General features: G+C 47.7%; 1 protein-coding gene across 1 annotated transcript in view; it reads left to right on the top strand.

Moving 5' to 3' along the window:
* Window positions 1-1,391: 1,391 nt before the first annotated feature.
* The window catches only part of STAC (SH3 and cysteine rich domain), a 143,996-nt gene continuing 117,407 nt past the window's right edge, over window positions 1,392-27,980 (top strand). The window contains exon 1 of the mRNA XM_064169621.1: window positions 1,392-1,473. The gene's annotated coding sequence lies outside the window, so the exon portion shown is untranslated. The remainder of the gene's footprint in view (window positions 1,474-27,980) is intronic.

The raw sequence follows: 27,980 nt of genomic DNA, 5'->3' as shown, positions 1-27,980 counted from the left end.
CCAGAACTGAACGCAGTACTCGAGGTGTGGTCTGACCAGTGCAGAGTACAGGGGCAGAATGACCTCCCTGCTCCTGCTGACCACACCACTCCTGATACAAGCCAGGATGCCACTGGCTCTCTTGGCCACCTGGGCACACTGCTGGCTCATGTTCAGGCGGGTATCAATCAGTACCCCCAGATCCCTCTCTGTCTGGCTGCTCTCCAGCCACTCCGACCCCAGCCTGTATCTCTGCATGGGGTTGTTGTGGCCAAAGTGCAGCACCCTGCACTTTGAGCTATTGAACCCCATCCCATTGGCCTCTGCCCATCTGTGCAGGCGGTCAAGGTCCCGCTGCAGAGCCCTTCTGCCCTCCAGCTCAGTCACATCTGCCCCCAGCTTAGTGTCATCTGCAAACTTGCTGATGACTGACTCGATGCCCTCATCCAGATCATCTATGAAGATGTTAAAGAGGATGGGGCCCAGCACTGATCCCTGAGGGACACCACTAGTGACTGGCCGCCAGCTGGATGTGGCACCATTCACCACCAGCACCATTCACCACCATGTCGACTAGACCATGGCACTAAGTGCCTCATCCAGGCTTTGCTTCAGCACCTCCAGGAATGGCGACTCCACCACCTCCCTGGGCAGCCCATTCCAATGCCAATCACTCTCTCTGGCAAGAACTTCCTCCTAACATCCAGCCTAGACCTACCCTGGCACAACTTGAGACTGTCTCCCCTTTTTCTGTTGGTGGTTGCCTGGGAGTAGAGGCCAACCCCCACCTGGCTAAAACCTTCTTTCAGGTAGTTGTAGACAGCAATGAGGTCTGCCCTGAGCCTCCTCTGCTGCAGGCTGCACACCCCCAGCTCCCTCAGCCTCTCCTCATAGGGTTTGTGTTCCAGGCCCCTCACCAGCTTTGTTGCCCTTCTCTGGACACCTTCCAGCACCTCAACATCTCTCTTGAATTGAGGGACCCAGAACTGGACACAGCACTCAAGGTGTGTCCTGAGCAGTGCTGAGCACAGGGGCAGAATAATCTCCCTTGTCCTACTGGCCACACTGCTCCTGATCCAAGCCTTCTCCAGTGAGCAGGAACATAGAATCATAGAATTAACCAGGTTGGAAGAGACCTCTGAGATCACAGGCTCACAGGATGTTAGGGTTTGGAAGGGACCCATCTGACTGCTGTGAGTCTTCAGAGATCTTGGAGAGGGGCTTGGTCTCATCTTAGATCCCTCAGCTTAGTCCCAAGCAAAAAGTGGAAGCTGCACAGGGTAGGAGTGGGATTGTGTAAATGAGGACACAGGGAATACAAATCAAAGTCTTGACAATATAAGTAATGATGCACAGCTGCTGCTGGCCTTGAAAGAAAGAAGTTGCCTCAGTTTTTCTTTTCTCCCTCTTGTTGGCAGCATGTCAGACCTCCTCCGTGGTGGAACCAGCCAGGCAAGGATGTCTCCGGAGCTGTGTTATCCTCTTGCTCACCAGGTATGTTTGCTAAATCAGTTGCTAAAATGGTCTGATTGAAAATGTGAGTGCTTTTGTTCTGGGGAGGGGAAGAAAGAAAGAAGAGAAAGGAGATCTTTCTGTAGAGGTTTTGCTTCAAGTTCTAAAAAGTAGGGTACAGATGGCACTTGTTCCTTCACATGAAAGCTCTTAAATACCATAACACTGAAGAGCGACACGCAGATAAAAGTCTCTTTCTTTCCTTTCTTCTTCCTCTTTCTTCCTCCACACATGTGCTGAAAGTAGAATTACAAAAGATCCTTACATAGGCTGTCCAAGGTGAAGGACAAGTGGCAGGGTTTCAATACTTGCTCCCTACCTCCTCTTTCCCTGTGCACCACCCACCCGTGCACATGCTTGTTTGTTGCCCACAAGCTTCTTACAATCTGGCTCTGGCTGAAAATTGCTTTTATTTTTCACATGTATCTTCAGAAGATCTTGAGAAAGAGCCTCCCTTTGTAATTTGCTTGACAGGTAATTTCTGAGTACTTCTGTGGTGCATAGATCAGATAGGTGCTGGAGAGCTTCATTGTGGGGCAAGCCCTGAGAATTCTTTACCTTTTAAAACCTTTCAGGCCCTCTACATCTTTATTTGTGCTATTGTGGGGCAAATTGTTGAGAGCTCTTTACATTTTGGAGCATTTCAGCACCTCTGCGGTAGATGGAAGCCTGATTTCCCAGCAGAGGAAGGGCTGTGGAAAGATGTGGTTGCACATTCAAAGATGTATTGAGTCCAGTTCTGGGCTCCTCAACTCAAGAGAGATGCTGAAGTACTGGAAAGGTGTCCACAGGAGGGTGACAAAGCTGGGGAGGGTCCTGGAGCACAGCCCTGTGAGGAGAGGCTGAGGGAGCTGGGGGTGTGCAGCCTGCAGCAGAGGAGACTCAGGGCAGAGCTCATTGCTGCCTACAACTACCTGAAGGGAGATTGTAGGCAGGTGGGGTTGGTCTCTTCTGCCAGGCAAGCAGCAACAGAACAAGGGGACACAGTCTCAAGTTGTGGCAGGGGAGGTCTAGGTTGTATGTTAGGAGGAAGTTGTTGGCAGAGAGAGTGATTGGCATTGGAATGGGCTGCCCAGGGAGGTGGTGGAGTTGCCATCGCTGGACGTATTGAAGCAAAGCCTGGCTGGGGCACTTAGTGCCATGGTCTGGTTGACTGGCTAGGGCTGGGTGCTAGGTTGGACTGGCTGAGCTTGGAGGTCTCTTCCAACCTAGTTGATTCTATAACTGAAATGCCAACTCCCCTAAAGAGCCATACTTCTAATGCTGAATTTGTTTCTATGTAAAAAATGATCCATAAAAATTCATGTGCAGGCTGATCTCAGAGGCAGCCAGCACCTCTGAAAGGTAAGTGCAAGAAAAATAGCTGGCTCAATTAGGGGAATTGCTCTGTGTTATTCTTCTGAAAAAATCTGACAATTGTATCACAGTGCTATTTTTAGGCAGATAATAAAGTGGAACACTGGGTTAATGGAAGCAGCCTGAGCAGGCTGAGAGTTATGGAATATTCTCAGAATCACAGGATGTTAAGGAGTTGGAAGGGACCCAAAGAGATCATCCAGTCCAACCCTGCTGCCAGAGCAGGACCATACAATCTAGCTCAAGTCACACAGGAACACATCCAGACAGGACTTGAAAGGCTCCAGAGAAGGAGACTCCACAACCTCTCTGGGGAGCCTGTGCCAGTGCTCTGGGAACCTTACAGTCAAGAAGTTCCCCCTTGTGTTGAGCTGGAATCTCCTGTGCTGCAGCTTCCATCCATTGCTCCTTGTCCTATCCCAGGCAGCAAGTGAGCAGAGCCTGTCCCCCCTCTCCTGACCCCCAGCCCTCAGATATTTATCAACATTTATTAAGTGCCCTCTCAGTCTTCTCTTCCTCAGACTCATGTCCCTCAGCCTCTCCTCATCAGGCAGTGCTCCAGCCAGCATATGTGTGGTCGGCTGCATCTGAGCGCAGCACACACAATCCACCTGCTCCTTTGCTGCGCCTCAGCTTTTTGCTGGAGAAGAAAATCTGGCTCCATTGTCAAAACAGAAAACATAGCTGGAAACAATTTATCTCTTCATCCACTCTTTGCTTCTTAAATTCCTCAGATTGATTTCTAAGGTGAGAGAGTGCTGATGCCATCAGCTGAAGGCAAATGGTATTGAGGGGAGGGAGGGCTCTGACGCAGGCGCTGGTATTCACAGTGCCCTTCTGCAAGTGGTCTGCCTGCTTATTCTGCACTGCAACTCCCCAGAAGCTTAAAAAAAGATGCCCTGGGTTTTGCAGCTCTGCTGAGCACGCTGTTGGTAGGCTACACAAAGCTTTCTCTGTTTGAAAGTCTTGCCAGTTGCAAGGTCGGTGGTGGTGGTGTTTTGAGGAAGTAGAAGTTGAAGCAATACCTGCGGCTGTAATAATTTTCATCATTGTCCAAGGCTCAGTTTCAGACATCAGAGATGACACCAAGGTCTTGGGGTGCATTAAGAAGTGTGTGGTCAGCAGATTGAGGGAGGTTCTCCTCCACCTCTACTCTGCCCTTGTGAGACCTCATCTTGAGCACTGCCTTCAGTTTTGGGCTCCCTAATTTAGGAGGGACAGGGATCTGCTCAAGAGGGCTATGAGGATGATTAGGGGACTGGAACACTGCCTGATAAGGAGAGGCTGAGGGACCTGGGGCTGTTTAGTCTGGAGAGGAGAAGATTGAGAGGGGATCTAATAAAGGTCTATAAATACCTGAGGGCTGGGGGTCAGGAGAGGGGGGACAGGCTCTGCTCACTGCTCCCTGGGATAGGACAAGGAGCAATGGATGGAAGCTGCAGCACGGGAGGTTCCAGCTCAACACAAGGGAGAACTTCTTTACTGTGAGGGTCCCAGAGCACTGGAACAGGCTGCCCAGTGAGGTTGTGGAGTCTCCTTCTCTAAAGCCTTTCAAAGCCCATCTGGATGTGTTTCTGTGTGATCTGTGCTAGATTGTATGGTCCTGCTCTGGCAGGATCCTTTCCAACCCCTAACATCCTGTGACACACAGATGTTTCCAGATCCAAATGGCTGCGGCTTTTAAATGGTTTGCTCCCACAAGGGAGCGAACTCAACCCCCAAGATCAAACCCCATGGTTAATACTGGAAGAGGCATGCTGAATTAGGGAATGTAATGTTTGGTGTAAGCTACTGTGGTCTGCAGAGGAGGGAACTTGCAGAGCTGTATGTAAAATAAAGGATATGATGGTTTGGGTGTCACCTGCTCCTCCTCACACACTTGGGAAATCACTCAGACTAGACTCAGCCAGCTCTGGAAATTGAAAGAGGCTTATATTGACAGCTAGCAGAATATAAAGCAGATATTTGCAGTGTATACAGTTATAGACAGAAATATACAAGGTAAAAGGTAATACAGAAACACAGCAGCCCTCCCAGAAACCTGAGTCCCCAAGAGGGGCTCCCAACCACCCTTACACCTTCTTCCCACCCCTCTACCTTACCCCAGACGTTGCATTGTGCCCAGGAAAGAATGGAGGGTCGGCCAGGGGGGCTAGGAAGCAAGTGGATTAATCAGAGATGGAAGTTGAGGTTAGAGAGATGCAGCCTAGAGCCTAGACAGAGAGCAACTCCTCTATCTATGTTTATACTCTTGTTCTTATACATCTCAGCAAGCCTATGAGTGCAGTAGACATCACCATTGTTTCACTTTCACAGCCTGTAATCTAGTTCTTCTCACCAAAATACTTTAGCTGGCTTCAAACTAGCACACCACATCCTTAGCAGGTGCTTTTGAGAGGCAGCCTGTCTTGCGAAGCCCCTAAATTTCTGATTGCCAAGCACTTGGAAATCAAATAAGGGAGAAAAGCTCTCTACACCTACCCTATTTGTTTCTGTCCTCCCTGAGTATTCTCCTTCTTGGCTGTGGTCAGGGACTTCCTTGCCTAAATGTAGCCATGTGGTGTTGGTCTCTTCTCCCAGGCAACCAACAACAGAACAAGGGGACACAGTCTCAAGTTGTGCTGGAGGAAGTATAGGCTGGATGTTGGGAGGAAGTTCTTCCCAGAGAGAGTGATTGGCATTGGAATGGGCTGCCCAGGGAGGTGGTCAAGGCACCGTCCCTGGAGGTGTTCAAGCAAAGTCTGAGTGAGGCACTTAGTGCCATGGTCTGGTTGACTTGATGGGGCTGGGTGCTAGGTTGGGCTGGCTGAGCTTGGAGGTCTCTTCCAACCTGGTTGATTCTATGATCCTATGAAATCAGGATGCTAAGGGTTATGGATGATGAGGAAAAAGCCAAATGGGAATTCTCTCAGTCTCTGAGCTTACACTGAAGCACTGGTTCTAATGAGACAGTTCATATGCTGGGAGTGAAGCATATGCTGAGGACCTCGTTGAACTCAGCTGTATGTGGCACAGCAAGGGACTGTCAGGTCGGGGAAGGATTTACGTGAGCAGGAGAGAGCTTTCTGTGCAGCTCCCTCTCCTTTCAAGGCCTAATAAGGATTAAACAGGGACTCTAGAGAGAGCAGAAAATCTTTTATATGAAATATATTTTCTCCTGGAATGAACAGATTAAGGGTTGATTAACTCATGCTGATTGGCAGCTTAACGAAGAATATAAAGATCACAGGGGAAAAAGGGAGCTCTCTCTGACTTACAGGGTCTGATTAGAGCAGTTATCTGGAAAGCATAAGCTGTGATGGTACTTCTCTATTTCCAAGAATAGATTAATAACTAAATTGGTCATTCTGTTAGAGCCTTTTTAAACAGCTACATTTTTTCTCCAGTTGTTAAGCTCTATGTATTATACGAGTGTATTTTCAAAGGCTGCTGCTAAGAGTTAATATTTGCCTGTATTCAGACTTCTTTCCAGTTGAAAATGGCACTTATTGGCCACTTGTTACAGGATACAGCAGAGGCAGGTGCAGCTTCTCAACAGAGGAAGTGGAGGGGGGATCTAGATGGAGCCAGGGTGGTTCATCCTGCCCCACTAGAGGGTCAGAGATCCTCATCCCGGTCAAGGTCTGCTGTTTCACCTAGCAGGAACCACCATGTGATATTTCCCATTAGTTATTTTGTTGACTTCAAGCAGTCTCCTGCCTCAGGAAACTGATCAGTTTGTCCCTGCAATTGGCCATAGACTACATGTAGGATGCTGGTGTTCACTTCCCCCCCCCCCCCCCCCCCCCCCCCCCATTTTTTTCCTCCTGGAGACAGTGTTTGCTTCTAAACCTGCATTACAGCTCTATGTGTGTGTGATGTCCGAGTCCACCTGAAAGCTGTTGATGATTTCTGCTTTCACCCTCTCTGTAACTGTGTTTTGGTCGTACCAACAAATAGAAGCAAACCAAAACTGCACTCTTCAATTCCGCTGTTGGCTGCAGATCCAGTTCTAGCCTGTCTGTAGGCTGGGCATAAGGAAAAGTTTGGGTATCTAATAGCTGTCCCTGATGTGCTAAGTCAGATACATGCAGCTCATGCTTGAAGTTTAGTTTTGACTGAACATGGTTTGGTTAAAGAGGTAACTTTTACGGCCATTTCTGATTGTGTGTGGATCTATTGAGGGTAGGAGAGCCCTGCAGAGGGACCTGGACAGGCTGGATGGGTGGGCAGAGGCCAATGGGATGAGAGGGAACAACGCCAAGTGCAGGGTTCTGCACTTTGGCCACAACAACCCCAAGCAGCACTACAGGCTGGGGCCAGAGTGGCTGAGAGCAGCCAGGCAGAAAGGTGCCTGGGAGTGCTGGTAGAGAGGAGCTGAAGATGAGGCAGCAGTGCCCAGGTGGGCAGCAGAGCCAATGGCATCCTGGGCTGGCTCAGGAGCAGTGTGGCCAGCGGGACAAGGGAGGTTCTTCTGCCCCTGTGCTCAGCACTGCTCAGGCCACACCTTGAGTGCTGTGTCCAGTTGTGAGCTCCTCCATTGCAGAGCGATGTTGAGGTGCTGGAAGGTGTCCACAGGAGGGCGCCAAAGCTGGGGAGGGGCCTGGAGCACAGCCCTGTGAGGAGAGGCTGAGGGAGCTGGGGGGGTGCAGCCTGCAGAAGAGGAGGCTCAGGGCAGAGCTCATTGCTGGCTACAGCTATCTGAAGGGAGGCTGTAGGCAGGTGGGGTTGGTCTCTTCTGCCAGGCAACCAGCAACAGAAGAAGGGGACACAGTCTGAAGTTGTGGCAGGGGAGGTGTAGGCTGTATGTTAGGAGGAAGTTCTTCCCAGAGAGAGTGATTGGCATTGGAATGGGCTGCCCAGGGAGGTGGTGGAGTCACCATCCCTGGCGGTGTTCAAGCAAAGCCTGAGTGAGGCACTTAGTGCCATGGTCTGGTTGATTGGCTAGGGCTGGGTGCTAGGTTGGACTGGCTGAGCTTGGAGGTCTCTTCCAACCTGGCTGATTCTATGATTATTTTAACTGCCAGCCACAAATAATCTCATCTTTGCCCGCTTGTTTCCCCCTGCTTGTGAAATTTGTTAGAAACTCTGTATCTTTCCATCTATGACCTGATTTAGCTGCCAGTGAAGCTGGCAGGAGTTTTTCCACTGCCTCCATCCAAAAGCAGATCAAACCACCAGAGAACCAGTGATGAATTACATTCATAAGCTGGAAGTTACCACAGGCGTTGATCGATACGTGCATGAATTTCTGCCTAGGCAGGGTTCACACTTTGGCATCCTTGCCTTAATAATATCAGGATGCATTGTGTGGTAGAGCAAAAGGTATCTAAAGAGAGAGCAGATTTAGCTGCCCCTCTTGGGCTTTTTTGGGGGCAAGTGTTGTGACCTGGGAGCAGGATATGGTTAAAAGGCCATGGTGGTGTGAAGCCTGTGGTAGGACTGGGTGATCTAGGATGTCTTTTCCAGCCAGGACAACTCGATGAGCTTGTTGAGGGAATTTCTGGGTAAGGTGTGCTCCTTCAGAGGTGCTTGGCTGTGCACAGCAGCACTTCTTACTGGCATTTGTTTTCCTTTAGATTGTGAGGCCATCAAGCTCCCCCAACTGCCCTGTGTGCTTCACAAAATTCTTTTTAATGCTATCAGTAACAAAACCTGGAAATTTTGGCTTGGGGATGCCACATTTTGTCACCAAAGGCATCAATTCTTCAGTGAAACATCAGTAAAACTGGTTTTTTTTTTTCCACTTTGAGGGTGATGGGACACCAGGGTCCAGGGGAGGGAGTTGTGAGGTCATCTTATCTGGAGATATTCATTCCTGTGTGATCTGCTCTAGGTGATCCTGCTCTGGCAGGAGTGTTGGGCTGGATGATATTTCAAGGCCACTTTCCCTTCTGCTCAGGTTTGCAAATGCACGTAATTTGAGAATTCTTCACCAGAACAGAGTAGTCCTCAGTTTAAAACCATCCTTCAGCTTTTTTTCAGGTGTTCCTTGAGGTGTGAGGTGAGACTGAGGGAGTTGGGGCTGTTCAGTCTGGAGAGGAGGAGGCTCCGAGGTGCCCTTCTTGTGGCCTTTCAGTATCTGAAGGGGGCTACAGGAAAGCTGAGGAGGGAGGTTTTAGGCTCTCACGTAGTGACAGGACTGGGGGGAATGGAACAAAGCTAGAAATGGGTAGATTCAGACTGGATGTTAGGGAGAAGTTCTTCAGCATGAGGGTGGTGAGAGCCTGGAAAGGGTTTCCCAGGGAGGTGGTGAAAGCCTCATCCCTGGAAGTGTTTAAGGCCAGGCTGGATGAGGCTGTGGCCAGCTTGATCTAGTGTGAGGTGTCCCTGCCCATGGCAGGGGAGTTGAAACTAGTTGATCCTTGTGGTCCCTCCTAACCCTGACTGATTTTGTGATATTAAGACCAGGTATTAAATATTTTTCAACTTTAGTGAGTAAAAATATTGAATGTATAAAGTGAAATTCTTTTTTAGACTGAAAACCTGACAATTATCTCTCTTTTCCCAAGGAACATTCTCCCCATGACCTGCCTTGGCAAACAGCAAGCCTTGCTAATAAATAATTCACCAGCAGGGGACTCAGAGCCTGTCTGCATAAAATTATGGCATACATTAGCTGATGCTCTCACGAAGCAGGAGGCTCTGAGAAGTTTAGCCTTGACAAAATGGCACTGCTAAATCCCTGGATAGCTCCTTAAAAACTACCCTCTACAGTTTTGGTTTCCCACAGTTAGAAGCTGACTGCTCCACTGGAAAAACACAAGGGCTAAAATTAATTTTGCCTTCTTTTCCCCCCCTATTTTTTGTTCCCTTTTGAACCCGTTCAGGCTGCTTAAATGTTAGAGATCTCTGTATCTGGTTCAGGATTAATTGAGTTGGTTTTAGATTATTTGTGTGGGTTTTTTTTCTTTTATCTTCTTAAAAAGTCTTTCAAGTGCCTTTCAGGTTAAAAGGGGAAGTAATCAACAGCATCACTGCTGAAAGAAATGCCACTCTGTGCCCAAGCTATCTGTGTTGTGTGTGGCCGAGGCATATTCAGCATCAGGTCTTGGTGGTCATGAGAATTTCAAATGAATCATAGAATCAAGCAGGTTGGAGGAGACCTCCAAGCTCAGCCAGTCCAACCTAGCACCCAGCCCTATCCAGTCAACCAGACCATGGCACTAAGAGCCTCAGACAGGCTTTGCTTTGCTTCAACATCTCCAGGGACAGTGACTCCACCACTTCCCTGGGCAGCCCATTCCAATGCCAATCACTCTCTCTGCCAGCAACTTCCTCCTAACACTCTGCCCAGAGCACAACTTGAGGCTGTGTCCCCTTGTTCTTTTGCTGGTTGCCTGGCAGAAGAGACCAACCCCACCTGGCTACAGCCTCCCTTCAGGTAGCTGTAGACAGCAATGAGCTCTGCCCTGAGCCTCCTCTGCTGCAGGCTGCACACCCCCAGCTCCCTCAGCCTCTCCTCGAGTCTTTTGTCTCCAGGATCTTTCTTTCATTTGTGACTATTTCATTTGAGGAACACAGAGGCTGAGAATAATTAGTACTGTACTTTTACACACATGAGCTCTGGGTTGGCTATTGAAAGAACCCATTTGGCAGCAGCAGCAGCAGCACAGTGGCACAGGTAGCCTGAGTGAAAGCCAACAGCGGGAGCTTCCCTGCCCTGAAGAGCCTCCTACTCCCACTCCCAGCACTTGTGCACTTCCACCTTTTCATTTCTCACCCTTTCGACCTGCAGTGATGAAAGATGTATGAACAAAAATACTGCCACAGCTTTAAGTAGTTTTATCTTGAAAATGTAATGATTCAGCCAAGCTGTTATGAGGGTTTTTTTGCTGCAGGGAGGTTCTCAAGCTTTGTGAAAGTGTAAAGTCCAAGTAGAAACTGGTGTAGCTGTAACTAGTGGAGTCCCCCAGGGATCAGTGCTGGGTCCAGTGCTGTTCAACCTCGTCGTCAATGACATTGATGAGGGCACAGAGTCTGCTTAGCAGGTTTGCTGATGACACCAAACTGGGAGACTTTCAAGACCTGTCTGGATGTGTTCCTGTGTGACCTGAGCTAGATTGTGTGGTCCTGCTCTGACAGAGGGGTTGAACTCAATCTCTTTGGGTCCCTTCCAACCCCTGACATCCTGTGAACCTGTATATAACCTCTGTTGTCAGGGTGCAGCCAGATTTTAGTATCACAGGATGTTATTATAGAAGGGACTTGGAAAGCTCATTCAGTTCAACCCCACTTCCAGCACAGGATCACCTAGAGCAGGTCACACAGGAACATGTCCAGGCAGGTTTTGAATGCCTCTAGAGAAGGAGTCTCTGCAGCCTCTCTGGGCAGCCTGCTCTAGGGCTCTCTTACAGTGAAAAAGTTTTCCCTTTTGTTCATGTGGAATCTCCTATGCTCCAGCTTGTAACTATCCCTCTATATTGCTTCATTTGCTTGACTTTACAGGTAAATTATTGCTCTGAGAGGGATAAGCCCTAGCATCCTCAACCTTTCCCAGGTTCCTTTCCCTTACAGAGGTCTGTTGCTCAGTGATGTGTGGATGATTCTTGTCAGTCTTTAGTCTTGCAGCTCTCTTCTGGTTGTCAAGTCATAAAACAAAGGCAAACTACAGCTCTGGGAACTAAGCCAGTCCTTACAGCTAGAGTCCACTGCAACCTTCAGGAAGAAGGAAAGGCAATTCCAAGAGTTACAGCAAAAGCTGATACTGCCCTTTTCTCAGAAACCTCTGCCATACTTTCTACTGGATGCTGAGTGGAAAGAATAATCAGCACAGAAACCAAATTACCTCTTTGCAAACATGAGCAGTTGAGCTGACCTCTGCAGAGAAATTCTGCAACCTGCTAGACCCTGGAGGACCAGCTGGTCCTGCACTGTTAGCAGTAGAGATGCCTTGTTGAAAATCCTCCCTGGCTGAGATTTACAGCTAGAGAATTTACACTGATCCATACAGCAGAACTGGGGCAGGGCTGCAAATGCAGTGCTTGAAGAGAAAGGCTTGAGTCTTGGTGTTTAGAATCATAGAATCAGACAGGGTTGGAAGGGACCACAAGGATCAGCTAGTTCCAATCCCCCTGGCCATGGGCAGGGACACCTCACACTAGATCATGCTGTGTAGAACCTCATGCAGCCTGACCTGAAACACTTGCAGGGATGGGACTCCAACTACCTCCCTGGGCAACCCGTTCCAGGCTCTCACCCCCATCATGGTGAAAAACCTCTTCCTAACATCCAGTCTGAATCTACCCATTTCTAGCTTTGTTCCGTTCCCCTCAATCCTATCACTACCTGACAGCCTAAAAAGTCCCTCCCCAGCTTTCTTGTAGGTTCTGAAAGGTAACAAGAAGGTCACCTGGGAGCCTTCTCCGATCCAGATTTAACAGTCTCACCTCCCTCACTCTGTCCTTTTAGGAGAGGTGCTCCAGCCCTTTGCTCATCCTCAGGCCCTTCTCTGGACACCTTTAGCACATCCATAGCCCTCTTGTAACAGGGGCTGCAGAACTGGATGCAGTACTTCAGGAGAGGTCTCAGCAGTGTGGAGTAGAGGGAGAGAATCACTTCACTCGCCCTGCTGCCCACACTTCTTGTGATGCAGCCCAGGCTCTGGCTGGCTTTCTGGGCTGCAAGAGCACACTGACAGCTCATATTGGTTGATAATTGAAGGAAGCTTGGTAGAGAGACACTTACAGATGGTAGACTGTTCATTGTCTGTGTTTGGGGGAGGCAGCATTACTCTCTTGGACTCATGTTGGAATCCAGACATTGACAAAATTGGTTTTGGAAAGCTGAAGCTTAATAGGAAATATGAAAGGGTTTATTTGGACACTGATTCACAAGCTGGACTTGTGACTCCTCATGTAGGCAAGACATAAGAGGGACTGCCTTACAAGTAATTAATTAGGAGTACAGATCTAAATGTAGATGTAGTCTGTCTGTAAAGCTTACACCAAGGTTTGCAAAGGTTTGTGCTCAGAGGTGCTTAAAACAGACACACAGCTCCCTAGAGTTTGTGAGTTTTTGGGATGGGGGGGGAAAGAGAGAGAAAGAAAGAAGAACTGTGAGTAAAACCAATACAAAACTTCCATTACAGCAATGCCTAATAAGTGACTTAGCTTCTGCTATTCAGAAAACAAATGTGCACTACAGCTCTTTCAGACACTAATTGTCATGTTACTACCATTGCTCTAACAAACACAGGCAGGCAAAACAGCACTGCAGAATGAAATTAGCCTTGACAAATGTATTGTGTAATCTGTGGCACTGGAAAAACTCTTTGGGATGAGTGTAAATCTTCCTATTTGTCTTCAGGACTGGAGACTGACATATATCCCCTCAGCCTTTCCTTAATAAGGGTCATTAAAAAAGGCCTTGTTGGTCTGGCAGTCTCTCTCCCTAAGATCCAGATCCCCTGAAGTTGTGTCCACTTGATCAAAATGAATAGAAGAGAGGAAATAGAGGCTTATCATAGAATCAACCAGGTTGGAAGAGACCTCCAAGATCATCCAGGCCAACCTAGCATCCAGCCCTATCCAGTCAACCAGACCATGGCACCAAGTGCCTCATCCAGTCCCCTCCTGAATTTTGTTAAATCTTCCCTCTGGTCTCTTTCATACAGAGATGGAAATATCCTCTTAGCTGTCTTTTTGAGGACTGCTTATGGCAACAGCTGGAAGGATGCTCTAGAATTACTGATCTTGTATCTGCATCAAATTCCTTGACAGATCACTTTCAGTTGTAGTTCCTCTCGTGATGTAAAAGGACTACAAATCTCTTTTGGGTGATCAGCAGCAATAAGGCAAGGAGCAATGGTTACAGACAGGAACAGAGAAGGTTTCACCTCAACATGAGGATCACAGGATGTCAGGGGTTGGAAGGGACCAAAAGAGATCAAGTCTAACCCCCCTGCCAGAGCAGGGCCATACAAACTAGCTCAGGTCACAGAGGAACGCATCCAGACAGGCCTTGAAAGTCCCCAGTGGAGGAGAAAGTTCTTTATAGTGAGGGTGGCAGAGCCCTGGAGCAGGCTGCCCTGAGAGGTTGCAGAGTCTCTTTCTCTGGAGACTTTCAAACCCCACCTGGATGCATACCTCTCTGGACTACCCTGAGGGATCCTGCCTTGGCAGAGAGGTTGGACTCGATCTCTGAGGAACCCAGTGTCCCAGGTTGAGGTTAGAGGGAACCTCTAAGGTGCTGTGATTCTGGTTCTGTGACTGAAGATTTTGGAACCACCATTAAGTGCTTTGCTTTATGCTCCCACGAATCCCACCTAAACCTTCAGGGTAAACCCTGAGGATCCCCTCTTGTGTGCATGTAACCTGCACTTATCTCCCTGTTTTAAATGCCTTTTTTCTTCTCTGCTGCTTTATGTTCTGCCTTTGATTCCAGCCATTTACTGCTGCCATTATTTGGTTTTTTTTACTGCCTGAGCCCACTGTGAGCAAGCACAATGGAAACTCCTCAATGAGGGTTAATTGTAAATCTCTCCACAAGAGCCACAGGTATGGCTCATGTGTGAAAACAAAATGAGTGGCAACAGCACTACCACAATAACCATCACACAGTTCTGCTGCTGCTTTTTATAGTGTTTGAAAACCAAACAAGGAAACAAAAGTCAAAAATGGCTCACTTGGTTACAAGAACATTTGGTAAGAGCTTGTCAGGTCTGTTGTAATTGTCTAGGAAATTAAGATGTTGACTTCTTTTTTTTTTCCTCTGAAACAGTAAAAATCTGGAGTATAACAAAATAAATATTAAGAGGAGGGTTGGGAAGTCTGGGTGGTCTGTGCTTGTGAATGTTAATGCCTAGCAGCAAACAGCTTTGAAGCAGAGTTGATATGGGAAAAGGGATAGAGAACATAGAGTGTAGGAACCTAGTTAAGTCATTAACTGTGTGAGCACTGGTATAAGGCATCATCAGTCAGATCAACACAAAGGAGTTGGCTGAGTCTGAGAGGGTATTGAAACACTCTCATGGAGAAGGATTACTGTATTCAAAGTTATCACCAAGGCTAGACCATGGCACCATGATGTTGAGAACATCAAAGACTCCAGCCACGAATGATGCCAGGTGGATGAAAGGTAGAGAGGTCAGACTGAGGAAGACATCAGCCTTCCTCCCAAAGACCCCAAAAGGCAACCAGCAGGTGGCAATGAGCATGGATGAAGAGGTGGAACATGATGGAAACGAGTTCCAGGAAGTGATGGTAATAACTCCATCTATTGCCAGCACTAATTGTACTAACCCTACCCCTGTACTGCATGGGTATGATTTGGCAGCATAAATAAACCTGAACAAGATGAAGGTGTGCAAGGGCTTTGGAGGAGGACCTCCCTTTGTCACCTGGTAACACTCAGCCTATTGTGAGGACTCATCCTCTCTTAGTCAGAGTTCTAACACATCTTAGGTGTTCAGCTTGATGATGTGTACCAGGCACTGCCACAAGATGCATAGGCGTGCAGATGTGCTGAGCAGAGCTAAGGAGTTGTGACTAACTGCCTGAAGGGAGGCTGTAGCCAGGTTGGTCTCTTCTGCCAGGCAAGCAGCAACAGAATGAGGGTACAGAGTCTCAAGTTGTGTCAGGGGAGATCTAGGCTGGATGTTAGGAGGAAGTGATTTGCCATTGAAATGGGCTGCCCGGGGAGGTGGTGGAGTCACCATCCCTGGAGGTGTTCAAGCAAAGCCTGGATGAGGCTCTTAGTGCCATGGTCTAGTTGGCTGGCTAGGGCTGGGTGCTAGGTTGGACTGCCTGAGCTCGGTGGTCTCTTCCAACCTGCTTGATTCTATGATTCTTGTTTATATATCTCTCAGCAGAAGCTATGAGTGATACAGACATGGGAATAACAGGCACAAGCTGAGCCAGTCAGTGTAGCCAGGTGGTGTCTCAGGAGAGTGCAGTAGAGGGGGAGAATCACCTCCCTCAACCTCCTGGCCACACCAGGGCGGTGTTCCCTGACCTCTGTGCACAGCACAGGAATGATGCATGCTGTGTTTTCAAAGGATCAACTGAAAGCTTTGTCTGCAGCTACTGTCTTGTGGTGTAATATATTCATGAAGCACTAACTAAAAACTGTTGGGAAGCATTATTAGGCAATGCAAAACTTCTCCTTTACAAATACATTTGTTAGCCAAAAGGGCAAGAAAGCAAAGTGAGTCAACTGTTTGCTCTGTGAAGTGTCTTCATGGTATCTGCGGGGTTGCAGCATATGTAGTGGGTTATTATAGATGCAAATTGAGTGTCTAGGCAATTGTTTCTTTCCATCCTTCTTGCTGTTAATTAGTTGGCAATGTTTTACATGAGTCCCATGCTAAACAATTGCTTTGCTACTTCTCTTGGTTTGGGTTGGGTGTTTTTTTTTTTCATAGTCTTGGTTATTTCAGTTCCAAAGAGCTACAACAATTTAGAGACTCCTGTAATGGATTTATAGCAACTGAAATGATGACAATGATACAACTGCAGAGCTGGGAGTGTGCAGAGCGTGTCCAGAGAAGGGCCACTGGGTTGATCAGAGGGCTGCAGCAGCTCTGCTATGAGGACGCACTGAAAGAGTTGGGGCTGTGCAGTCTGGAGAAGAAGAGGCTCAGAGGTGACCTTTTTGTGGCCTTTCGGTATCTACAAAAAATCTGGGGAGGGACTTTTCAGGCTGTCAGGGAGTGACAGGACTGGGGGGAATGGAGTGAAGCTGGAGATGGGTAGGTTCAGGCTGGAGGTGAGGAGGAAGTTGTTGAGCATGAAAATGGTGAGAGCCTGGAATGGGTTGCCCAGGGAGGTGGTTGAGTCCCTGTCCCTGGAAGTGTTTAAAGGCCAGGCTGGATGGGGCTCTGGGCAGCCTGATCTAGGCAGACTGCCCCTGTCAGGGGGGTTGGAACTAGGTGATCCCAATGGTCCCTTCCAACCCTGACTGATTCTATGATTCTATGTCGTGGGATGGAAGAAGAGAGAGTTCCTCTTCTTGCCCTGTTTTGACTCCAAATAAAGTCCTGTGTCCTTTATCACTGTTTTAAATTGATATATCTGTTGGCATTAATCTTCAGCAGCTATGTGAAGCTGATTGTCAAAGTGAAGTCTCTCCAGCTTCCTCTTTGCAAGAATAGCTGCTAGAAACCCTTTTGTGTAAGGATGAGAACATCAAAATCCTCTGCACAGTGAAAAGAGTCTTTAATTTTCTAAGGTATTTAAAAGCTCTTTAATCCTTGTCTTGACGTTTTGAAGACAATTTAAGCCTTTATTGTTCTTTTACAAGATGTGAGGAGAACAGGACCACAGGGCTGTGGCAGGTCTGCAAAGAGTGGTAGTGAAACTTCAGTTACTTGTGCCTGGGGAGCAAGCCACTTAAAATATTGAATGAAAGAGATCTTCATAGGTAAAGGTGGTTAGTCCCAAGATTGTTTTTGTGCTGTGAAAGTATTACCCACATTGTTCCTGCCCCCAGGTTAATGCAGAAATTCAACAAGAAGTTTAACAAGACCAAGTGCAAGGTCCTGTTCTGGGTCTGGGCAATCCCAAGCACCAATATAGTTTAGGCAAGGAGTGGCTTGAGAGCAGCCCTAAAGAGGGGGGACTTGGGGATGCTGGTGGTTGAGAAGCTTAGTGTGAGCTGTCAGTGTGCTCTGGCAGCCCAGAGAGCAACCAGAGCCTGGGCTGCAGTAAGAGCAGTGTGGGCAGCAAGGGTGAGGGAAGTGATCCTCCCCCTCTGCTCTACACTGGTGAGACCCCACCTGGAGTACTGAATCCAGTTCTGGAGAGCTATGGATGTGCTGGAAGGTGCCCAGAGAAGGACCACAAGGATGATCAGAGGGCTGGAGCTGCTCTGCTATGAGGAGAGACTGAGAGAGTTGGGGCTGTTCAATCTGGAGAGAAGATTCTGAGGTGACCTTGTGGCTTTTCAGTATCTGAAGGGGGCTACGAGAAAGCTGGGGAGGGACTTTTTGGGCTGTCAGGTAGTGACAGGACTGGAAGAATGGAACAAAGCTAGAAATGGGTAGATTCAGACTGGATGTTAGGAAGAAGTTCTTCAGCATGAGGCTGGTGAGACCCTGGAAAGGGTTGCCCAGAAAGGTGGTGGAAGCCTGGAAGTGTTTAAGTTGAAGCTGGATGAAGCTGTGGCCAGCCTGATCTAGTGTAAGGGGTACCTGCCCGTGGCAGGGAGGGTGGAACTGGATGATCCTTGTGGTCCCTTCTAACCCTGACTGATTCTATGAAATGAGGATGAGTTTCTTAGCCAAAGCTGTGACTGTTTTTCTCTCAGGCTCAGCCCGTGTGCACTGGCCAAAGGATGGTGTTCCTCATGCAAGTGAGGCTCTTGTGCCCATGGGACAGCTGCTGCTATTTTGTGTAGCACCACAAAAGCTGTGGTAAAAGCACCCACAAGAGTGCACATGGGCTGAAGTGTGTAACCATTTTTGAGAGCATGCTTTGTAGCTGTGCTACTTCTCCAAGGTGATGGAGAGAGCAGCCTGTGGCTATGCACACAGATGTGAGACTCTTCTACCTACTTCAGTGAGCAAGCCCAGGTGGTTTCCAAAGGACATGGCAAGTGAGATAGGTGTGAAGATCTAGTCCCACCTCTGGCAGGCAGACCACCAAGCTGTGGTAGCACAGAGCAGCAGGACATGCTCATTTCCTTCTGGCTGCACACTGAGGCTGACTGCAGAATGTTTTCAGAGGGAGACTCGAGAGGGCTTTTCAGGTCCCTGGTTCAAGTGTCTGTCTTAGAATCATAGAATCATAGAATCAACCAGGTTGGAAGAGACCTCCAAGATCATCCAGGCCAACCTATCACCCAGCCCTATCCAATCAACTAGACCATGGCACTAAGTGCCTCAGCCAGCCTTTTCTTGAAGACCCCCAGGGACGGTGCCTCCACCACCTCCCTGGGCAGCCCATTCCAATGGGAAATCACTCTCTCTGTGAAGAACTTCTTCCTAACATCCAGCCTATACCTACCCTGGCACAACTTGAGACTGTGTCCCCTTGTTCTGTTGCTGGTTACCTGGGAGAAGAGGCCACCCCCCACCTGGCTACAGTGCCCCTTCAGGTAGTTGTAGACAGTAATAAGATCACCCCTGAGCCTCCTCTTCTCCAGGCTAAACAGGCCCAGCTCCCTCAGCCTCTCCTCATAGGATTTGTGCTCCAGGCCCCTCACCAGCTTTGTTGCCCTTCTCTGGACATGTTCCAGCACCTCAACATCCTTCTTGAATTGAGGGGCCCAGAACTGGACACAGTACTCAAGGTGTGGTCTGAGCAGTGCTGAGTACAAGGGCAGAAGAACCTCCCTTGTCCTACTGGCCACACTGTTCCTGATGCAGGCCAGGATGCCATTGGCTCTCATGGCCACCTGGGCACACTGCTGGCTCATCTTCAGCTTACTATCTATCAGTACCCCCAGGTCCCTTTCCTCCTGGCTGCTCTCCAGCCACTCAGTCCCCAGCCTATAGTGCTGCTTGGGGTTGTTGTGGCCAAAGTGCAGAACCCTGCACTTGGCCTTGTTAAATCTCATCCCATTGGCCTCTGCCCACCCATCCAGCCTGGCCAGGTCCCTCTGCAGGGCTCTCCTACCTTCCAACAGATCAACACCTGCTCCTAGCTTGGTGTCTTGACCCAGTGGGCTGAGATGTGGGTACGCATTGTTTGCGTTCTCTTGCAGGACGCTGCTTTTGTGACTTGGACAGCTTAGCACATCAGCTGGCAGGGAATTATAGCAGGCTGAACACAGCCCTGGCCCATGCAGAAAGCACCTGAGCAAGCTGCATGTCCCTTCACGTAAGGAAGCAGGCTCCAGAAATCTGGCAGCTGAAATGGTTTTTTCCTTCTGTCTCTGAAAGCAGATGGCTCTGGCACAGGGCAGAGGTGTGCCAGACCTCCCTGCAGAGACACAGATGTGAAGTAACTTTTTCCAAGGGATTATTTTTTTTTTTGGAGCTCACAGGACACAATTACCTTCTGAGGTCACTTTTGAAACTGTCCCCTCACAGTTCTGCTGGTAATAGGACTCCTGCCTACAGCTTTATTTTGGAAACACTGCCCACTTGTGCCAGTATGTGAGGCTGTGGCACAGCCCTGTGCTTGCTTCATCTATTGTCTCTAGGGATCGTGAGCCATGTGTGGCCAGAGGCAGTTGCTGAAACTTCAGTCTTGACCTTTATTTATTTGTCTGCAGAATCAGCCTGAAGTTTACTGTGGCCTTTGGATGTGTTATAGCTACTTAACCACAAATATGCTGATGTAAAGCTCTCCTACATAGGACACAGAAACAGCTCCAGAAGAGGGCTGTGTTGATTGCTTTAGAATGGTTAGGTGGAGTTTAATGGTTTGGTTTTGAGCTTTAATTTTGTTCCTGTATTTACAAGTCCTCTCTTCTCTCTCTGCCTTCTTCTGGATGGCTTTCTCACTTTAGACAAGGCAGAAAGCTGCTGGTTCAAAATAGCTGATTTTCTTTTAACTGCATGGTCTTTATTACTTCTCCTTTCCTTCCTTTTGGTAGGTCTCCTTCTGCTGTCAGTGTTTATTTTTTGATTTCTAAGAGTTAGGATCCAGCAGGAGAAGCAATCAAGTGGTGTGAGTGCTTCTTCCCCTGATAGTCTGACTCCTGTCTTTTAACCACCAGTGCTGCAAGGATTTGGAAAGCTGGAATCCTTTCTAGCATGGCTGTGTACAACCTTAGGAAATGGAGCATAGCTTCACAGTGAACAGCCCCAAGTTGTGTGCTGCTTGGTAGCTGTTCTAAGCCAAACCCTCTGGCAGAGGTCAGCTTTGCACAAGAGCTACATTAAGCTCTTTGGCTTTGTGCATGTGATGGTTTGGGTGTTAACCCTCCCCCCCTGCCCCACTCTGACGAAATCAGCCAGACTAGACTCAGCCAAGCTGGAAATTAAGGAATGAAGCTTTGTATTTACAGCTTAGCACAATATACAGTCAGGTATTTACAATCTATACAGCTACAGACAGAAATACACAAGTTAAAAAGTAATGCAGAAACACAACAGCCCTGCCACAAACCAGAGTCCCCAGGAGGGGCTCCCAACCACCCTTCCACTTCCTTTCCACCCCTCTACCTTATCCCAGAGTCTGCCTTACATGCAAGGTGAGTTTGGAGGATTGGCAAAGGGGGGTTAGAAGCAGAATCATAGAATCAACCAAGTTGGAAGAGGTATTGGAATGTGTCCCAATAAGAGTGGCAAAGCTGCTTGAGGGGCCTAGAGCACAGCCTTGTGAGGAGAGGCTGAGGGAGCTGGAGAAGAGGAGGCTCAGGGGTGACCTCATTGCTGTCTACAACTACCTGAAGGGAGGCTGTAGCCAGGTGGGGTTGGGCTCTTCTCCCTGGCACCCAGCAACAGAAGAAGGGGACACAGTGTGAAGCTGTGCCAAGGGTGGTCTAGGCTGGATGTCAGGAGGAAGTTGTTGGCAGAGAGAGTGATTGGCATTGGAATGGGCTGCCCAGGGAGGTGGTGGAGTTGCCATGCTTGGAGGTGTTGAAGCAAAGCCTGGCTGGGGCACTTAGTGCCATGGTCTGGTTGATTGGGCAGGGCTGGGTGCCAGGTTGGATTGGGTGATCTTGGAGGTCTCTTCCAACCTGGTTGATTCTGTTAGTGAATAGATCTGCTTAGGCATTTTTTTTTCTCTCTCTGGGGCCAGTTTTCCTGCAGCACTGAAATGGAGCCTTTTGCTTGTCTTGGCCTGTGTTTTCATCATATCTGACAGCCTTAACAGCTTCCTCAGTACTTCTGTTCATCTGAGGACTGGCATCAGATGTATTTTGACCCCTTCCCCAGGTCTACATATAACCTCTGTATGTCATAAACACGTTCCTCTGTAACATCAGAGGAGGCAACATTCCTTTGGCATTAAACAAACCCCTCTCTAGTCCCTAGAGCTGCTTCTAAGATTGATAATGCTGCTAAGGCATTCGCTTCCCTGACCACCCTATACTTAGAGGGCTGCCCTTCAGTAGAGGCTCTGGCAATCATAACTCATTTGTTTGCTGGTTCCTTTTAATGCAGCAGAAGGTGTGTTGATCATATTGAATGCTCCAGGGAGTGTGTGCATGCACTCACTGAAATTCCCTTGGCTTTTTCTATTATGGGGTGCCACTGACAGGGCAATCCCTTTGGTCTGAATGGTGGGGGTGGTTTTGCCGTGCTCCTGTGTCTCTCTGGGTGCTGTAGTGGGTCTGGTGGGATGCTTAACTGCTTGTTTGAATCCAGGTCTCCAACATTCTTCAATAATCACTTGGAGCCAAGCAGCCTGGAAGAGTCTGGGGTGGTTGGGTGCCTGACTGTCCACTACTGCCTGGTGTAAACCACCACATAGCACAGGGTCGAATTACAAACAGTTTTCATCCTGGAGACTCTTAGCTTTGACCCTATCCATGACCCCTTTTCTGAAGATGAATATTTCTCCTGGAAAAGCAGAGGACCAGAAATTCTCTCCTGCTCTGTGGAGATGAGGTAGGAAATCCATTTGTACTCCTCAGTTCAGGCAAAAAAAGACTGATGAGTATCAACAGAACATCAGAAGAGATCTTGGGAGAACAAGAGCCTCTGATTTCATCCTTAGTGTGCTTTGCTGTTCGTTAGGATGTTTGTGTTTGGGTTTTTTCTTTCCTTTTTGGTGCCTTTAAGGACATTCCTAGTTAAGTACCTGTGTTGCAAGTGTTGCTTTAGTTTTCTTCCTGCTTGTATTGCACTTGTGGCCTCTCCCTTATGCAGGCACAATAGAATCATAGAATGGTTTAGGTTGGAAGGGACCTCAAAGCTCATCCAGTTCCAACCCCCTGCCAGAGGCAGAGACACCTCCCTCTAGAACAGATTGCTCAAGGCCTCATCCAGCTTGGCCTTGAACACCTCCAGGAAGGTTGAAGATCACAGAAGGTGATCTTTGATCTTCTGTCATCCACAACCTCCCTGGGCAACCTGTGCCAGTGTCTCAACACCCTCACTGCAAAGAACTTCCTAACATCTAGTTTAAATCTCCCCTCTGTCAGTTTAAACCTGTTCCTCCTTATTCTGTCATTACAAGAGCTTGTAAATAGTTCCTCCCTAGCCTTCTTGTAGCCCCCTTTAGATACCAAAAGGCCCCCTTCAGATACTGGAAGGCCACTCCTCGAAGCCTTCTCTTCTCCAGGCTGCAGAGCCCCAACTCTCTCAGCCTGTCCTCAGAGCAGAGCTGCTGCAGCCCTCCCAGCATCTTCATGGCCTCCTCTGAACTGGCTCCAACACTTCCATGTCCTTCTTGTGTTGGGGGCTCTAGAACTGCACACAGGACTCCAGGTGGGGTCTCAGGAGAGCAGAACAAAGGGGTCAAATCTTGCTGCAGCCCAGCACAGGGTTGCTGTCTGGGCTGCACTCACACTGCAGGCTCATGTTGAGCTTTTCGTCAGCCCAGACCCCAACTGGCCCTAACCAGAGTGCCCTACAAGTGGGATGCTCTCATTCACTGTTTAGTATGAAAGGTTGGATACTCCTCCATCTACCCATGGATGACAATAAAGTTAGTGAGTAGGTGTGGGATTGAATTATAGGAACTCTCACAGAAAGGAAGGCCAGTTAGCTTCCCTGCAGAGCTGTTCACTCCTGATTGCTGCCTGATTATACATTCTCTGACAAGTATGTGTTTGCTCACTCTCATCCGTGAGGCATCTGCTCTTAAAATATGCACTCTGTCTTTTGTGCAGCTATGGCTCTTAGCATCATCTGATAAAGTGTTTTCCTTGCCTTAGGAACACAAAATAAATCAAACTTTCTTTTCTTCCTCATTTTTTTTTCCCTAATGTATGACTTACTACCGTTGTTATTGCTCCTGATGGTTGCAATATTTACTTAGAATCATAGAATCATAAAATCAACCAGGTTGGAAGAGACCTCCAAGATCATCCAGTCCAACCTAGCACCCAGCCCTAGCCAATCAACTAGACCATGGCACTAAGTGCCTCATCCAGTCTTTTCTTGAAGACCCCCAGGGATGGTGCCTCCACCACCTCCCTGGGCAGCCCATTCCAATGGGAAATCACTCTCTCTGTGAAGAGCTTCTTCCTAACATCCAGCCTATACCTACCCTGGCACAACTTGAGGCTGTGTCCCCTTGTTCTGTTGCTGGTTACCTGGGAGAAGAGGCCACCCCCCACCTGGCTACAATGCCCCTTCAGGTAGTTGTAGACAGTAATAAGATCACCCCTGAGCCTCCTCTTCTCCAGGCTTTAGCTCCCTCAACCTCTCCTCATAGGATTTGTGCTCCAGGCCCCTCACCAGCTTTGTTGCCCTTCTCTGGACATGTTCCAGCACCTCAACATCCTTCTTGAATTGAGGGGCCCAGAACTGGACACAGTACTCAAGGTGTGGTCTGACCAGTGCTGAGTACAGGGGCAGAATAACCTCCCTTGACCTACTGGCCACACTGCTCCTGATGCAGGCCAGGATGCATTTCTGATTTCTCTGTGGCCCTGATTTATTTTCTTGGGTGGAAATGTTAACTTTCATAAGAAACTGAAAAAGGAAGTGGTTACAAGAACCCACTAAGCAGAAAAGTTTGAGGCTGGTCTATACTGTTGTGATATAGAAAGAAAGTTATCAAGCCACTTGAAAAAGCCCAAATCACTGCTCCTTGGGCAAAGTTTAATGACAGGAGCTCCTCAAAGTTGTTTAGGTTTTGGGATGAATATTCCTAGAAGTTCCACTTGTAGGTAGAGTTTCACTGAGAGATTCACCTTTACCAGTGAGTTAATCAAATCTCTGCTCACAGACTCAGCCAGGGTTGGAAGGGACCACAAGGATCATCCTGTTCCAACCCCTCTGCCCTACCCTAGATCAGGTTGGCCAGCCTGGCCTTAAACACCTCCAGGAATGGGGCCTCAAACACCTGCTTGGGCAACCCATTCCAGCCTCTCACCACTCTCACAGTAAAGAACTTGCTGTGCTCACAGCACAGAAAACTGGAAACGTGTGTATCAGGGAAACTAGGGGAAGCATCTGGTCCTAGTGGTACCTCAAGACAGTAGTCAGTAAAATTTGCTTCAGAGGAAGCTCTTTACATGTTTAAATTCTGCTAGGTAACATAGTGATTTTTCTTGGCAGGAGAGAGTGAAGTTTGACTAAATCCAAAATGTTTTGATCTTGATGTTTATAAGCTTGACTTTTTTTTTCTCCTCTAGAGAATGTCTTGTTGCGTTAAATGCTTTGGCTGAATAGTCGTTATTAGGAGGTTTTTATTTCATGCAGTGTTCCTGTTCTGTATTCTGACAGCAGTAAGCAATGATGCCTGGTTGATTTGGCATGTAAAGAAACAGGGATCTGCTCTAGGAGATCCTGCTCTGGCAGGGTGGCTGGACCAGATGATCTTTTGAGGTCACTTCCAACCCCTGACACTCTATGATTCTAGAGCTCTGAAAGTGTGCCCTTTCTGCCCCCTCCTTTTCAACCTGAATCATGGATGGAATCAAACAGGTTGGAAGAAGACTTCCGAGCTCATCCAGTCCAACCTAGCACCCAGCCCTCTCCAATCAATTAGACCACGGCACTAAGTGCCCCATCCAGTATTTGCTTCAACACCTCCAGGGATGGTGACTCCACCACCTCCCTGGGCAGCCCATTCCAATGCCAACCACTCTCTCTGCCAACAACTGCCTCCTAACATCCAGCCTAGACTTTCATCAGCACTACTTGAGACTGTGTCCCCTTGTTCTCTTGCTGCTTGCCTGGCAGAAGAGCCCAACCCCACCTGGCTGCAGCCTCCCTGCAGGCAGCTGCAGACAGCAATGAGCTCTGCCCTGAGCCTCCTCTGCTGCAGGCTGCACACCCCCAGCTCCCTCAGCCTCTCCTCACAGGGCTGTGCTCCAGGCCCCTCTCCAGCTTTGGCGCCCTCCTGTGGACACCTTCCAGCACCTCAACATCTCTCTGCAATGGAGGAGCCCAGAACTGGACACAGCACTCAAGGTGTGGTCTGAGCAGTGCTGAGCACAGGGGCAGGATAACCTCCCTTGTCCTACTGCCCACACTCTTTTATTATCCTATTAATTTGATTTTTCTCATGCCTGGAAATCTTCCTATCTTTCTTTCCTTTATCTTTTTCTGTTGCACTCATCTGCTTTCTGAAACAGGCTTTGCAAACTATGTGCAGTAATCAGGGCTGGCAAGAAAGATTGCTGTTGGTGTTAATACTCAGTGTTAGCTCAAATGCCATTTTTATAGGCAAACATCTTGCTTTGTTGTCACTGCTGTGCTGCGTTGGCAACATGGTCTTGTTTAACTGCCCACTGAGATGCTTAAGTCCTTGAGTGGCTGCAAGTGACAGATGAATTGCATCCAAACTTGATTTCTCTTGTGTTGTCAATTTTACTTCTTAAAGCAGAGATTTTGGTCTTCTGCCTTGCTCTGGATGCTTGCTGCTCTTTAGAAGAGTCCTCCCTACCATCCCTCTATGGAGTCGGAGATCTCTGTGCACATCACAAGCTTTACTACCTTCTTATTCAGCCAGATGGTTTTAATCTCTGAGTCAGCCTAGCCTCTTATTCTATACTTGTGTCTTGTCAAGTTTTGTTTGTATCCTACCTGGGGAGATATATTTCCAGGTTCTTGTTTATAAAACTAAATAAAACCCCTACAAACATTCAAAGCCAGGTTGGATGGGACTGTGAGCAACCTCATCTAGTTGAAGATGTCCCTGCTTACCTCATGGGGGTTGGACAATGACCTTCTAAGACCCCTTCCAACACAAACCATTCTCTGATGCTTTGTGCCATCAGTTCATTTGTCAAAGAGCTGGGCCAGAACCTGAAACAAAAAAAAGTGAACTAAGCAAGTGTTGGGGCTAAATTCAGTTGTATTTCTGCTTTCCAAGTTTTGGGTTGGCTTTCCAACCCAAGTGTTGTAAGTAGCAAAGGGAAGCTGACTACTCAGAGGTCGAGATCGTGAGGATAGTAATTTATCTGTGGATACCTCCTTTTCTTTGCCACAAATGTTAATGCAAAACAAGACTAAATATCAGAGAAAAACAGATGTACATCAGAGGAAAAAAAACATAAATCTGTGGAAAATGATGGCAAATTATAGAGATTGCATCCTGCACCATCCTGCTTCTCAAGGGAATGTAGGGACACAGATTTAATTTATCACTTATCAAGCATTTGAGCCTATTTCTAATTATTTTAAGTGCTCCCTGCCATGTGCTTTGTCTAAAACTGTGCTCTAAGTAGGGATAATTGAAACTACCCAGGAAAATAACCCATTCCAAGGTACTAAAACACCCCAAGAGTTTCCCAGACTGAGTATCTTTTAACTGCTGTCTCTTGGGTTCTCATCTGTAAGATTCATAGCATCATGACTCTATGATTCTCTTCTTGGGTTCTCATCTGTAAGAATCATAGAATCATGACTCTATGATTCTCTTCTTGGGTTCTCGTCTGTCAGAATCATAGCATCATGACTCTGTGATTCTCTTCTTGGGTTCTCATCTGTAAGAATCATAGCATCATGACTCTATGATTCTCTTCTTGGGTTCTCATCTGTAAGATTGATAGTCAAAGGAGTTGTTTGTAATTGTTCCATTGGAAGTTTTCAGCTCTGATACTCTGCACAGAGAGATTAATTTGTTGTGGAGAGATTAGAGAGAAGTGAATAGATCCAACACTTAGGAGTGAAGGCAAAAGAGGGACAAATTGTTGACATTTTGGCTTCTTATCCCTCTCAGCAAACCAGTGAATGGAAATAGACTTTATCATTATTTTCTTTTTACAACTAATGATCTAATTTCTCTCATCAGAATATTCCAGTTAGCATCAAACCAGCACAACACATGGCACTGGGACCTCGATCTTTGTGTTCTGGGCAGAGAAATCTCCAGACTCCAAAGATTTCCATTCAAACTTGGCAAAATCATAGTTGTCCTGGTTCTAGGTGAAATGGTTCTAATTCTTGATGAGGGTATTTTACACTTGCCTAAAACTGCAGAATTCTGAGGTTTGCAGTGTTACTTATTCTGCTTAACAACATCATTGCTCCAAATGAATAGACTTCAGAGGAAATAAAGTAACAGAAATGAGTACACACTCTCTTAAACAGAGTACTTGAGGATTAAAACTAGTACAATTCATACATCTAGTAGTAAGCACAGCTGAGAAACCTTCCTAAGTCTAACACATGAAAGTGTATTCCTCCATCAGCATTG

Source organism: Pogoniulus pusillus, chromosome 32 (genome assembly GCF_015220805.1).
Source record: "Pogoniulus pusillus isolate bPogPus1 chromosome 32, bPogPus1.pri, whole genome shotgun sequence".
NCBI lineage: Eukaryota > Metazoa > Chordata > Aves > Piciformes > Lybiidae > Pogoniulus > Pogoniulus pusillus.
The sequence above is the reverse complement of the archived record's forward strand: the minus strand, read 5'-3'. Positions and strand labels throughout refer to the sequence as shown.